Source organism: Pundamilia nyererei, unplaced genomic scaffold, assembly GCF_000239375.1.
Source record: "Pundamilia nyererei isolate P.nyererei 1_Seehausen unplaced genomic scaffold, PunNye1.0 scaffold00011, whole genome shotgun sequence".
NCBI lineage: Eukaryota > Metazoa > Chordata > Actinopteri > Cichliformes > Cichlidae > Pundamilia > Pundamilia nyererei.
The window spans coordinates 6,150,178-6,162,217 of NW_005187412.1; positions in this window are offsets into that span (position 1 = coordinate 6,150,178).

Below are 12,040 nucleotides of genomic sequence, written 5' to 3' on the forward strand. Positions count from 1 at the left end.
GATTTATAGGAAAGTGAACTGTCTAGGATGACACCAAGGCTCTTAACCTGAGGAGAAGGGAAAACTGTGGAGTTATGATTAAGATTTAAGATGACATCCTCAAACAAATTACACATAAAAGTGATTACTAACGTGACATTTTGTAGTCAGTTTCACAATTTAAATAAATAGAAACACAGAGAAAGTTAAACATTGGAATCGGGGGTTCTGAATGAAGTGTCAAAGACAGCCTTAAAGACTGAACTATATTTGAAAGTGTGGACTAGAGATTTGTCTTCTCTTTGTTGCTGAAGTGTGCGGCATCATCAGTATATAAAGATTTAATTTACTCAGAATAAATCCTAAATGCCCCCTCTCCCTGCATGAACTCAAGTGACAGTAAATAAATAAACAAAACAAATGAATGCCATTAACTGAAGCCTTAACATAATGCTGTTGTCATGCATTTATATTGAATTTCAATATTTTACAATGGATTTTGTAATACATTATTGAACAAATTGATCAAAATTAATGTATATGTTTTTCACACCAGCTTTGCCTGTTGTACAACATCTGTTATCTGCATGATAACAGATGTTGTACATGTGCATGTGCACTCCTGTGTACAAATCAGCATCATCTTCTATCTCATTCTCGCTGGCAGGTTTGAGTATGATGTTTTGTGCCCTTCTCCTTTGTTGACAATCCATAACCATAAACCTAAACCAGTATCCAAAACTCTGTGTCTGTTGTAGATTCTAGACTGTAGATAAATTAGCAGACCATATCCACATATTGTGGATCTAACTGGCTGCTTCTTAAAGAGTTGACTGACAAGGAAGCGGACACCTGGGTAGTTGAGCTTTGCTGATAGATTTTGTTTCACAACAATCATTAAGAATTTGCTGTGATAAATCATTACTACTGTATGCCTTCGTACTTTATAGGAGTTAAAAGTTTGATCAATAGAAACGGTTTATCATGAAGGCTTATGCCATCAGCACGGTTGAAATCATTTTCATATTGTTACCTTGAATACCTTGTTACCTTGGAGAGACAAACATGTTCAGATGTTGGAGTTTGTGCTTCACTTTGTAAAATGTATTTACTTTTTACTGAAAAAAAAAGTCAGCATTAAGCACTTACAACTGCATCATGTCGAAAGGCCACGAAAGTTAGTAAATCCGGACAGTGCAGCAAAGATAAATATGTTTACAGCGCGGTCCAATAAAGTGTCTGGTTTCTGTAGCTAACTGCGTCATAAGAGGCACGCTTTAGTGACAAGTGGGTGCTAACTAGGTTGCTAGCTGTTGGTTGGATCAGCAAAATGAAGTCACTGAACTGGACCTTTGTGTGGTGTTTATGTAAATGTTTATAATGCAGTTATCTTACAAATAATCTGATTTGCAGTGTGGTCAGTTAGACCGAGAGACAGTCCAAGAAGTCCACTATTGCATGGTTAATGTTACTTTGCAGTGACTCGGAGGAATCTGTGTCTGTGCTACGCACCCATACAGTGTAAGCATATACCGTTCTGACTAAGCTTCCTAGTGTTAGTAGATTTTCATACCCTCTTGTTCAAATAGGGTTACTTCTGGCTCCAAAAGCAAGGTAGCAATGGCAATAATGCTAAAACTGATGGTAGGTGTTCTCTTTTTACTTATGTATAGCGTGCAAGCGAGACTGCATTAGCTAGCACTCAGGATGTATGTACTGCTGCACAAGAGAAATTTCCACTCTCCTATATGCACTTTGCTACTACTGTATGCAGGGGGTGCATGTTAATTTAGATTAACACTTAGAGATCTCTTTTAATTTAATTATTGCTCTCAGGCATTATATGCCATGTCACATTCTTCCCTCTTTCTCTTTGAAATGCTGACATGAATCTGGGCCTGGAAGAGCCTCTAAAATGTTAGTGATCCCCTGTTCTGTTGCAAAGATGGAGGTGCATGGCTTGAGGGGACAAACCATTTCCCTGCCAGCCGAAAGACTCTCCAGAACAACCTCTTCACAGACCAGCAGGCCTTGCACTGTCACTGAGTCCTACGATTGAATTGAATGGTCCACAGATTACTCAATTATTTCTATATACCAGCCTTCCATGGCAGACTAAAGGCCTATTATTGGAGGGACTGAGACCATAGGAACTTATTACATGTGTGACCTTTTAAAGCCTTTCACCATGATGGATCTCAGGTGAGAATTTACTGGAATCAATTTTTATCTGAAAGCTCGATGCTTGCTCACCAGCCCTGCCCTGTGTGAAACATTCACTTTATAAAAAAACAAAAAGCGGCAAAGGGAGAGACGGCCGCTCGACTGCTGGAAATGGGCAACATTTTAAAGCATCCCAAATGCTCGTGTGTCCTTTCCTCCCAAATTAAAGAGACTTTGAAATAGGGGGCTGGAGGAAGTGCTGGAGTATTGTGCTTAATCAAGGTAGAAATACAAAGACAGAGCCAGTTCCCCAAAGGTTCACATCAAAAGGTGCATCCCACTTTGTGAGCTATTTAATCAGTTAAAACACAGATGGCAGGCTGCCGCAATTAATTAATCATATATGAGGCATCCTGTACCTGCTAGCAGAAAGTATGTCAGTGCTACAGAGATCTCATTTGGATTTCATTGTAACTATGTGCCACCAGAATAATTGCTCTTTATGAGCAGGGCTAGCTTTGGAATTTGTTCTGGATATAATGTAAAAAAAAAAAGTGAACTTTCGCTACTGTCACTGAGGCAGAGTAAAGGGCCGCTGTTATTACTGACAGAATTCTTAGGAAGCCAAGTCTTTGCTTGTGAAGCCTCTTTTATGTTTCAGAAAGAAACATAAAAGGGTAAATAGCTATTTATTCTGGCTAAATTTATGAAAATGGCAACAAGCGTGGGTGAGACTGATGCAAATTTGCTGCAGGTGTGAACTTGATCTTTCTTGTTTCTCTCACTTTCCCAAAAAACTGGGGAAAAAAGCAAGAAGGGATAGAAATCTACACACACACACACACACACACACACATGCACAGGTGCTAGGTCACATACGGAGATGCAAGAGATGTGTATGTCTGTAGGGTTAGAAAACCCTTAAAGTTTATTATACTTCTTCAGTGTGCTGTATATTTTAACTGCACCATGTACAGAGGGTAACAATGCCAGAGCTGCCCTAAATCAACAGTATTGGTAATTACCAAAATAATTTTCATCATTATGTTTCTGTAAACCCAGCAGTATGCACAAGCTCTTTAATCAAACAGATATTTTTAATGTTAAGATATAGATAACGATATCTTTATTATGAGTTTTCAATTTTACTGATCTACAAGAAAGCAGGAAAAATAGTACATTCTTGTTTTTTGATTAATGTGCCAAATTACAGTTATTTACTTGCATTCGTTTGCTTTATTGGTAGAACGTTATGCTTTATTAATTTTCTGACTTCTCAGAGAAGTCCAGTGTGCCCGCTTAAAAAATGTTTGACAGATTTCTAAAATGTGTGTGTGTGTGTGTGTGTGTGTATGACAGGTGGTCTAATAAACGTTGTAAGCACTGTAACCAACAACATTAATAAATGATCATACTTCTAAAGAATGTCTCAGCAAATTGACCTCAATAACAAAAAAGAACAGTCTCAACCTCCTGTGAAGATCACCGGGTTTAGCTGCTTAACAAGCAGATATATCCTGATGTATTTACTTTGAGGCAATATACTGTATATCTCAGACGACTGGGAAATCTACTTTGCTATCACTCATTTATCTTGTAGCCTGTCCAGAGTTTTATTAACAACTACAAATCTGTGTTTGCTGATGGGTTAAACAGTAACAGAACTACAACAGATAATAGTTATTAAAACAACCATGTACGATGGACTAAAATGTAGCATTGAGGCAGACAGCCTGTAGAGCAGGATATTATACTTAGTTGTGCTAAATATAAGATCCAAACCAATAAAATCTCTCCAATAAAAGCCTTAATTTGACTGAAAAGTTCAAGGCCTGGTATGTATCCCTATAAAGTTTTTGATTATAATGCAATCTATTCAATTGTAAAGTTACATAATGTCACTATTCATTGAATTCAACATTTGTTTAATATGCAAAAACGTGGAAAGAGAAATACATTTAATGCTACAAGGTCACGGTTTAGCTGCCTGGTATGTTATAGAGGATATCATACATAACTTGATACTGTGGACTGATTTGTAGGATTAAAATAGCAAGTTCAGAGTGTGACACACAGGACCTCGTCATCTATGTCTACATAGGATCTATCTACATGTCTGCATAGGATCTGGGGCACAGTATTGATTGCAAGAAGGGGTTAAATTGGGATTTGGTGGGTGGGGGAACCTGGAGATCAGATGCACTATTGCACTTTGGGGGAAAGAATTACTTAGAAAGGAGTGACATAATAATTTGTTTTGTTAGCTCCAGTAGATTTTTCTTTGTGTACAGACTGGGATCAACTGATCTGTGGCACTGCTACTCTGATATCTACTGCTCTTTGTGGATGTAGCCAACCAAATTCAAGAAGATAAAAGCAGTGAACTATATGGTCAATTTCCAAACTGTAAACACTATATAGCTAGCATAAAGGTAGAATTAATTGAATATAAGTAAATATAATCAACAATGAATCAAGCAATCAATCTAATAACCCAAAATATGAATTGAAATATAAATTGTAGCCCAGTAACGGTAACCCAAATGCAAATAGTCCAACATAGTGAAAAACTGTAAACTTCATCACAACACTGCATACTAACCAGTGTAGTCTGCACTAAACTGGTATTTCCATGCAACATTTGAATAACACCGAATTAGTATACTTCAATTTGTTTTGCAAGATATCTCACAAAAACATAATAAATCAAAACATCAGGTACAGAGGAGGAAATAATTATTTGATCCCCTGCTAAATTTGTATGTTTGCTCACTTACAAAGAAATGAGCATGCTCAGATTTTTATGATAGTTTCATTTTAATTCAGAGAGACAGAATATTACCCAATCCAGAACAAACACTTTGCATAAAAGTAATAAACTGGATTTGCATGTCACTGAGTGAAAGAAGTATGTGATCCCCTACAACCTAGCCAGAAATTTGGCTCCCACAGTTTGGCTGTGTGCCTCGAGGAAAACACTGCCTTAGTCTAGAGTGTGGATATGGGTATTACTTTTATTTTTATTGCACTAAAGGACAAGAGTGCGATGTTAAGGTGGAAACTCAAGACAGAAACATCTATGTTATGCTGCTAACAGAACTTCAGCTCTTTGCAAGCATTTGCACAAACAGCATGCTAACGTTAAGCTAACAAAGAGCCCAGAGCTATTTAAAAGTTTAGTCAATTATGACCTGAACTTCAACTTTCACAGGTAACAAAAGCAGTGATGAGCAGTCAGGCTGCAGCCTCTGTTTCTTCCTGTTCATGTTCTAAAGTAAAATCACCGTGGCGATCGCTTTAAAATCTCTTTGTGCTGGTTTTCATTGTTGCTTTTTTCCTGTCGGCTTTGTGTTCATAGCTAAGTACTAAGAAAGATCATATGTGTGTTCTCATTAGGACAGGGATTGTGTTGGTGTGTGTGTCTGTCTATACAGATAAATGGTAATTATGAGACAATACCCATATGGAAAAGAAATAGTAAAAACTTACATGACTTAACTCATGAAAGTGGCCACTTTCATGAGTAAATCATATAAGGCTTACATGATTTACTCATGAAAGTGGCCACTTTCACATTACTTTCATATATTGTTTTAGTAAGTGTCCAAAACATACAAGTTTCATTATATAATTTTTAAGGGGTCTTATATCTGTTTTTACTCTTGTATGCTTTTCATACAAGTTTCACACAAGACAGATACAAACTTTATACGATTTATATATATATTTTCCATATGGGTAAGGTCATTTTACAGAGAAAGGCAAAGTAATATAACAGGTAGTGTAACAAATTACTTCCTCCTGAGAGTAATTAAGTAATGTACTGCATTACCTTTAAGTGTTCTGTGTAATATATGCGTAATACAAGTGGCTTTTTTCGAGTAATGACCACTGATCAAAATATATGCACAGACATTTGACCACACAGCATGCAGTTCATTTGCATGAATGTAATTTCTTTGACAAACATGCTTAGAGATGGTGGTGACTCTTAAAGCAGAGCCAGTGAAAACTCAAATCAATAAGGGGTCAAAGCAATAAGTGCAATCGATGACGGAATAGGAATCGCTAAATTCCCATCAGTCCCTACTTACATGTATGATTAAAATGTGCAATATATAAAATGTAACTTTCCTCCTTTGTTACATCTATCAGTGTCACATAAATGTTTTTTGTCATCCTGAGAAATACAGCAGACGTACCTTTCGCCAAGAGACACATTTTGTGAAAAAATGTGAAGAAACAGTTCAGGATTTTGCACTTGAAACGACCTGATACTTAATGTTACTGATGTTATGCTCACTCCACAGCTAGCTACATGTAAAATACTGCAACTACGTCTGCACCATGAACGCATCGCAGGGATGAGAAGCAAAAAGATGTATTGAGGGTGTAAGCGGGCCTTGGGATGTCATTATTTTCTTATTACTGAGCAAGTATCTCCACGCTGTCACTGGATGTAGCGCCAGGCTGCAGCACCCAAAAAATTAGCTCATTTAATAGTAACCTGCCTATCAGATTTAATTACTCATCACCTGAAGGTGCTGGAATGCTGTTCTGGATCACTCAGGCTCACTTTAACCCGTCATTGTAGGATTGCCCACATTTTGGATGTCCAGGAGGCATGTTGTGTTTAAAACAGGAGAAAATAGAGGAAAGCAGATGACTGAAAAATGCTTCTGAAATGCTTTCTGCTTAAAGACACTGTTAGAGATTCTGAAAGAGCTGGTAAGAAGTCACTTTGTTGCACTTGTTCTGATTTAGCATTTTATGATTAAAATGTGCTGTTGGGGAAACGTGCAGTAATCCAACAAAATTGAACATTATTTTGTAACATTACAGTGAGGACTGAAAAATATTGGAAGTATTAAAGATCTGTGTTAGGACTTGGTTGAATTTTGGAGTGTTTTCTGTCGTAGCATGGAGTTATATAAATTCAAAAAGCCAAATATGATGAAGTGAAAACTGAAAGGACTCTGAGGGCTGACAGCAAAGATTGAAAAAACCACTGGGGTGAAGGCAGCCTTATACGAGCCTGTGCTAGTATTAAGTTAACTCTGGATGTGTCAGTATTGAACTGCATTGTACATAATAATGAAACCATGAAAAGGACCACCGAGCATATGGTTTGTGCATTTGTGAAGTAGCGTTACACCATCGAACTGATGCATTCGGAGCTTAAACACAGTACAAACTACTCCCCGTGATTTTATTTGCTCACTCACTATGTAAATACACGTAGCAATGCAGTGATCTCTCAGCTTTTTTTTTTTTTTGACGTTTTATACATGAAGTGTTTCCATCCAATCCCAAGTGCACTATCCTTGGGGGTGTAAAGAGACAGCATCACATCAGAGATAATAAAAATAATATACTGTATATGTCTTCTCTGGATCATCCATACTCAACAAGGTGATGCGCACGCTCGCTATTCTTTATGAGAGAAGAAAATTGCACATGTAATAAAATCCAATTTTATATTTTATTCTGAGAACTACAATAAACACAAAACAAGCAGTAAATAAGCTTTTCAAAAAGCTGATTACCAAAGCAATTTATTGCCAAGTCCAGGACTGTGTTAAAGCAAAGCAGCACTGGAAAGTGGAGGGACCCACATTCCAAATCTTCTCTCCCTCAAGCTCTTTGCTTGCCACGTTATTAGCTGGGCTGCTTGCTGAGGAGCCAATCTGATCAACTTATTTTACTATACAATGTCCCAGCTCCCGCTGAAAGCAGTTAAAAATTGCTTGTGATTGAGGTCATCTTTGCATCCATTACAGTGGTAAACACTATGTCTTTGACTGAGGACATTTCCAGTCCTAAGAGTTAGCTTTTCTGCAACAAAGAGATGGAGCTTAGTGGCAAGAAGTGTAACAACATTTTTATGTTTTCGAAGAGCAGATCAATCTATAAAGTGTTTATTCGTGGACCGCATGTTCTCGAGCTGAATTTTGTTTTTTTTGTCACGAAATAGATTTTACTACAGTGTACAATATAAGGTGTCATGTCAGGCATGTTATGAAACTGTCGACTCAAATGACCATTTTACCCTTCCCATGTTAGTTACACTTTTTGTTCTGAGTCACTGATAAAACATAGTGTTAATGTGAAAAATGCTTCAGGGATTTTGTCGGCTGTATTGTATTGCAGATATCTGAAATTAGCTCTAACTTTAGGTGGGGATGATTGAGGAATGAGCAAAAAGTAAAAAGTCTGCATAATATTTTTGAATATAAATTGAGGCTGTGATGGCAGGAGAAAATGCTATGTGGGGATTATTCACAGTTATATAATGTTAGGAAGAAAACCAGGCGCTTCTCATTTTGGTCACTTATCCCTCATTGTAAAGGTCTGTATATTTCATTGCTGGTGCAGCAGCTTAGGGGATACATTTCAAAGCAGCAAATAAAAATTGGCTAAACTTCCAAAATTAGCACTTCAAAGTCAAACATGATTTGCAGCGAGGGAAGGGGTGGAAGCAGTGTGACTGTGAAAGTGTGTTTGTAAAAAGCTAACTCAGTGTGTGTGCGTTTGAGTGTGTGTGTGTGTGGCAGAGCTGATGTGCAGAGTTCAACATTAGGCCTTAGAACCAATTTCTAGGCAAATTGGTTTCATTTAAGAATGAGATCAGAGTAAGCAAACCTCTTTCAGGGCAAGTTCATGCATCTGTAGCCATTTATTTCAGTTTTATATGCATTGCTTGGCACAGGCTGTTTGTAGGTAGAATATGCATAATCTTAGCCATGGGCACCATGCTATAGTTAACATGTGCACATTTACCTGTTATTACCATGAATTTAAATAGTTTCTTCCATTTTTATTGCATTCTGTCACAAAGAGCTTCAGCAGTAATTTAGCATTTTGTTTTCTATATTCCTTCCAGCACTGCTGTGGAATCAGTGCTAATCAAAGCCACTTGTAACTAATTGCCCTCTTCAGTCTCTTGCATATAGCAAAAAGCAGGCCTATTAGGCAGCAATGGAACATATGCTGAAATTTTAGAGTAGCTTTGAAAATCTGTTTATTTGCAAGGGGAATAACAGTCACTTGACCACAATTAGCTTCTCTGTACATATCCTTTCATGTAAAAGATTAAGTGTACCCCGTAGAAATTATACACAAATACACACACAGACCTATAAATTTGGACAAGGACAGATTTAATCCATTTAAAAGTGCATGCACATAAAGGTGAGCTTCAGAAACATAACAATTTACATTTTTCTGTCATCTCCATAATTCGAGTTAATAAAAGACATCAGTCACAGGGAAAACTATGTACACCTCTACATTTATCACATCTTCACATCAATACGATTAGATCACGGGGCTCCAAATGAGATGCTGATAACTACAACATGCCCCAGTCACACAAGCTGCACAAGACAGCCACCATAGAAAAATGTGGATTCTTCTTTTAACCGGTTGGCTATCGACTACAGTCGGTCGCTAGGTACAATGGGTTTCAAAAACCTGCCTGTGTCAGATTCACTGCAGTTCCCCATAGTTTGCATGAAAGACGTTGACTTCTCTGCAGACACCTGCAGCTTCTCACCTCGCGGTGGTGAATCTGTAAAAAGTGCAATGCAAAATGGAAATGCTGCACCTTTTGAAATTAAAGGCATCCACTGTCACCAAAGCAATAACACTTTAAGGTTTTTACTGCAGCACCGCCAACCTCCAGCAAACTCAATCTCCACTTTCTAACCAGTTGGGAAATCTACCTTTTTCTCCCAGTGGCTGGAGGATGCCAGGGAGTGGCTGAACAGTCTCAAGGCCTGTGCAACTGAGGTCTAAATAAGTGACAGGTGTAACCCATACCATTTGAAAATTCTCATATCTGAGATATTGTGTTCTCTGTAATATTGAAGTATGCAGTGTCATCAAGCCAAGCCGGTCTTTGAGGCCTTCAGAATAAAAAAGGCTGTGGATGCCCACAAATCTGGCAGGGGATTTAAAAAGATCTGCAACTTATTGAAATAAGTCCGACCTGCCCCCACGTGGTCCAGAATAATTAAAAATGATGGCATTGTCGTGCATGTTTATTTTGGGAGATAAATGTGAACATTTTGGTAAAAGAAAGAATGAAAAAGAAAGAAAGGAACAAGGTCTGTTAGTGCATAGATGCTAAGGTTGTGATTCATGTCCAGTGCATCCTGTAATTTCACTGCTTTATAACACCGATCTTTCTCTAAGCCTGAACACTGTGCTAAGATGAAAAGGTTTGGTCCTGGATGTTACAAAACTTGTAACATTGTATAGCTGTATAGTTGAGTCATAACAATAAAAAAAAAAAACCCTCCTCTAATTAGCTGTCCTGTTGGGGTCACTACATACAATGCCTTTTGTGTTATGAGCATGTTCCCTTGATCTGTGAAGAAGCCCCATGTAAGATCCACAAACTTGGTCTTCCACTGAGAAAGGAGTATTTTGTTAGATGGAAATGAACAGAACTGTTCAGATAATGATTATAATTCCCCATATGGCCGTAATGAGGTTGATTCCTCGCCAAGAGTTGGGCAACACACTAATTTATATAATACACTGGCAAGAGGTTACTTTTAATATACCTGAAATAATCAAAATGCATAGCCTATTATCACTTCCTTCAAGAAAACTCTCAACCATAAAATTAAATTCAGTGTAATTAGAATTGTTGCTGATGGATCCAAAATAAAACACAGAGTTACTAGTTTCACTTAGATTTTTTTGGCAGCCTTTCCACTTATCTGCTCTCCGTGTGGTTTTTCTATTCTACGTGCACCCTTTATGACCACGCTCTGCTGACAGCTGTCCCTATGTCAATATGAATGCCTGTCAAGAGAGATTATACATCACATGAGTCGAGGCAGATAATGAGCAAGAGGGAAGGGCACTTTTTAACACCCCCTCGTGTGCAACATATGACACCAGCCAAGCTAATTAAGCAGATGCCATAATGCAGTAATCAGGAACACAGAGGAGGTTTGAGAATTCACAAAGTTGAGTCATAACAGAGCAACATTTGGTGCTTAAGAACTTCTCCACCAACACAAGCAGATGGGAATGCCAAGCTGCAGTGCGTGTGTATTTATGTGTGTGACTATGCCTGTTTGTGCACCGTGTTTTGCAATTATCGATGTGTATGTTTCTTAATAATATCTGTGTGCATGTGTTTTTATTACATAGATAGATAGACTGTGTATGTGCATGCATGCCAGTGCACACATAGCTGAATCGGCACGTTCCTATTACCTTTCAGTCGGGGACAGTGTTACTTGGTGAGGTTTTTTTTTTTCCTCATTATTTTTCAGCAAAATGAGCAATCAGCCACATTGCAAAGAGCCTGATTGTTTCCCCCTGTAAATCAATCCAAGAATTGCAATTAAAATGTTCTCTTATGTGGTATAATTGATGCCTACCTAATCCTTTATTTGCACACCTGCCGGTGAGTCTGAATTTTTAATGAATTTCTAATTAATGCTCTTTGCACACTTGATTTATGTGTTAGCAAATTATAATGATGTTCTGTGTCCTGCTGGTAGGAGAGTTCTTCGCAGATTGGCGAGCCTCGGTGGAAATCTGAAGTTTGTTGGACACACTGTTGAATGAATAAGAGTTAATACACACATGGAGATTAGTCGTATTAACCCCAAGAGCATTCATGTATTCGTCATCTGAGACACATTTAGCGACATATATACATCGTGGCCTGTTTCTTTGGAATTGCGCGGTTCTCAAAAGGCCAAACATACATGAACGTAAATGCAGCTATTTATGTTTCTCTCACACAGAGATAAACTGGTGACAGAAACTCTCCCACTAAATCGAAGGCAGCATTAGGTGGTTTTAATTCTCAGGGTCTTCCGCGACACACGTGAAGTCTGGTAATGTGAGTGAAATTAAGGCCAATGAGGCC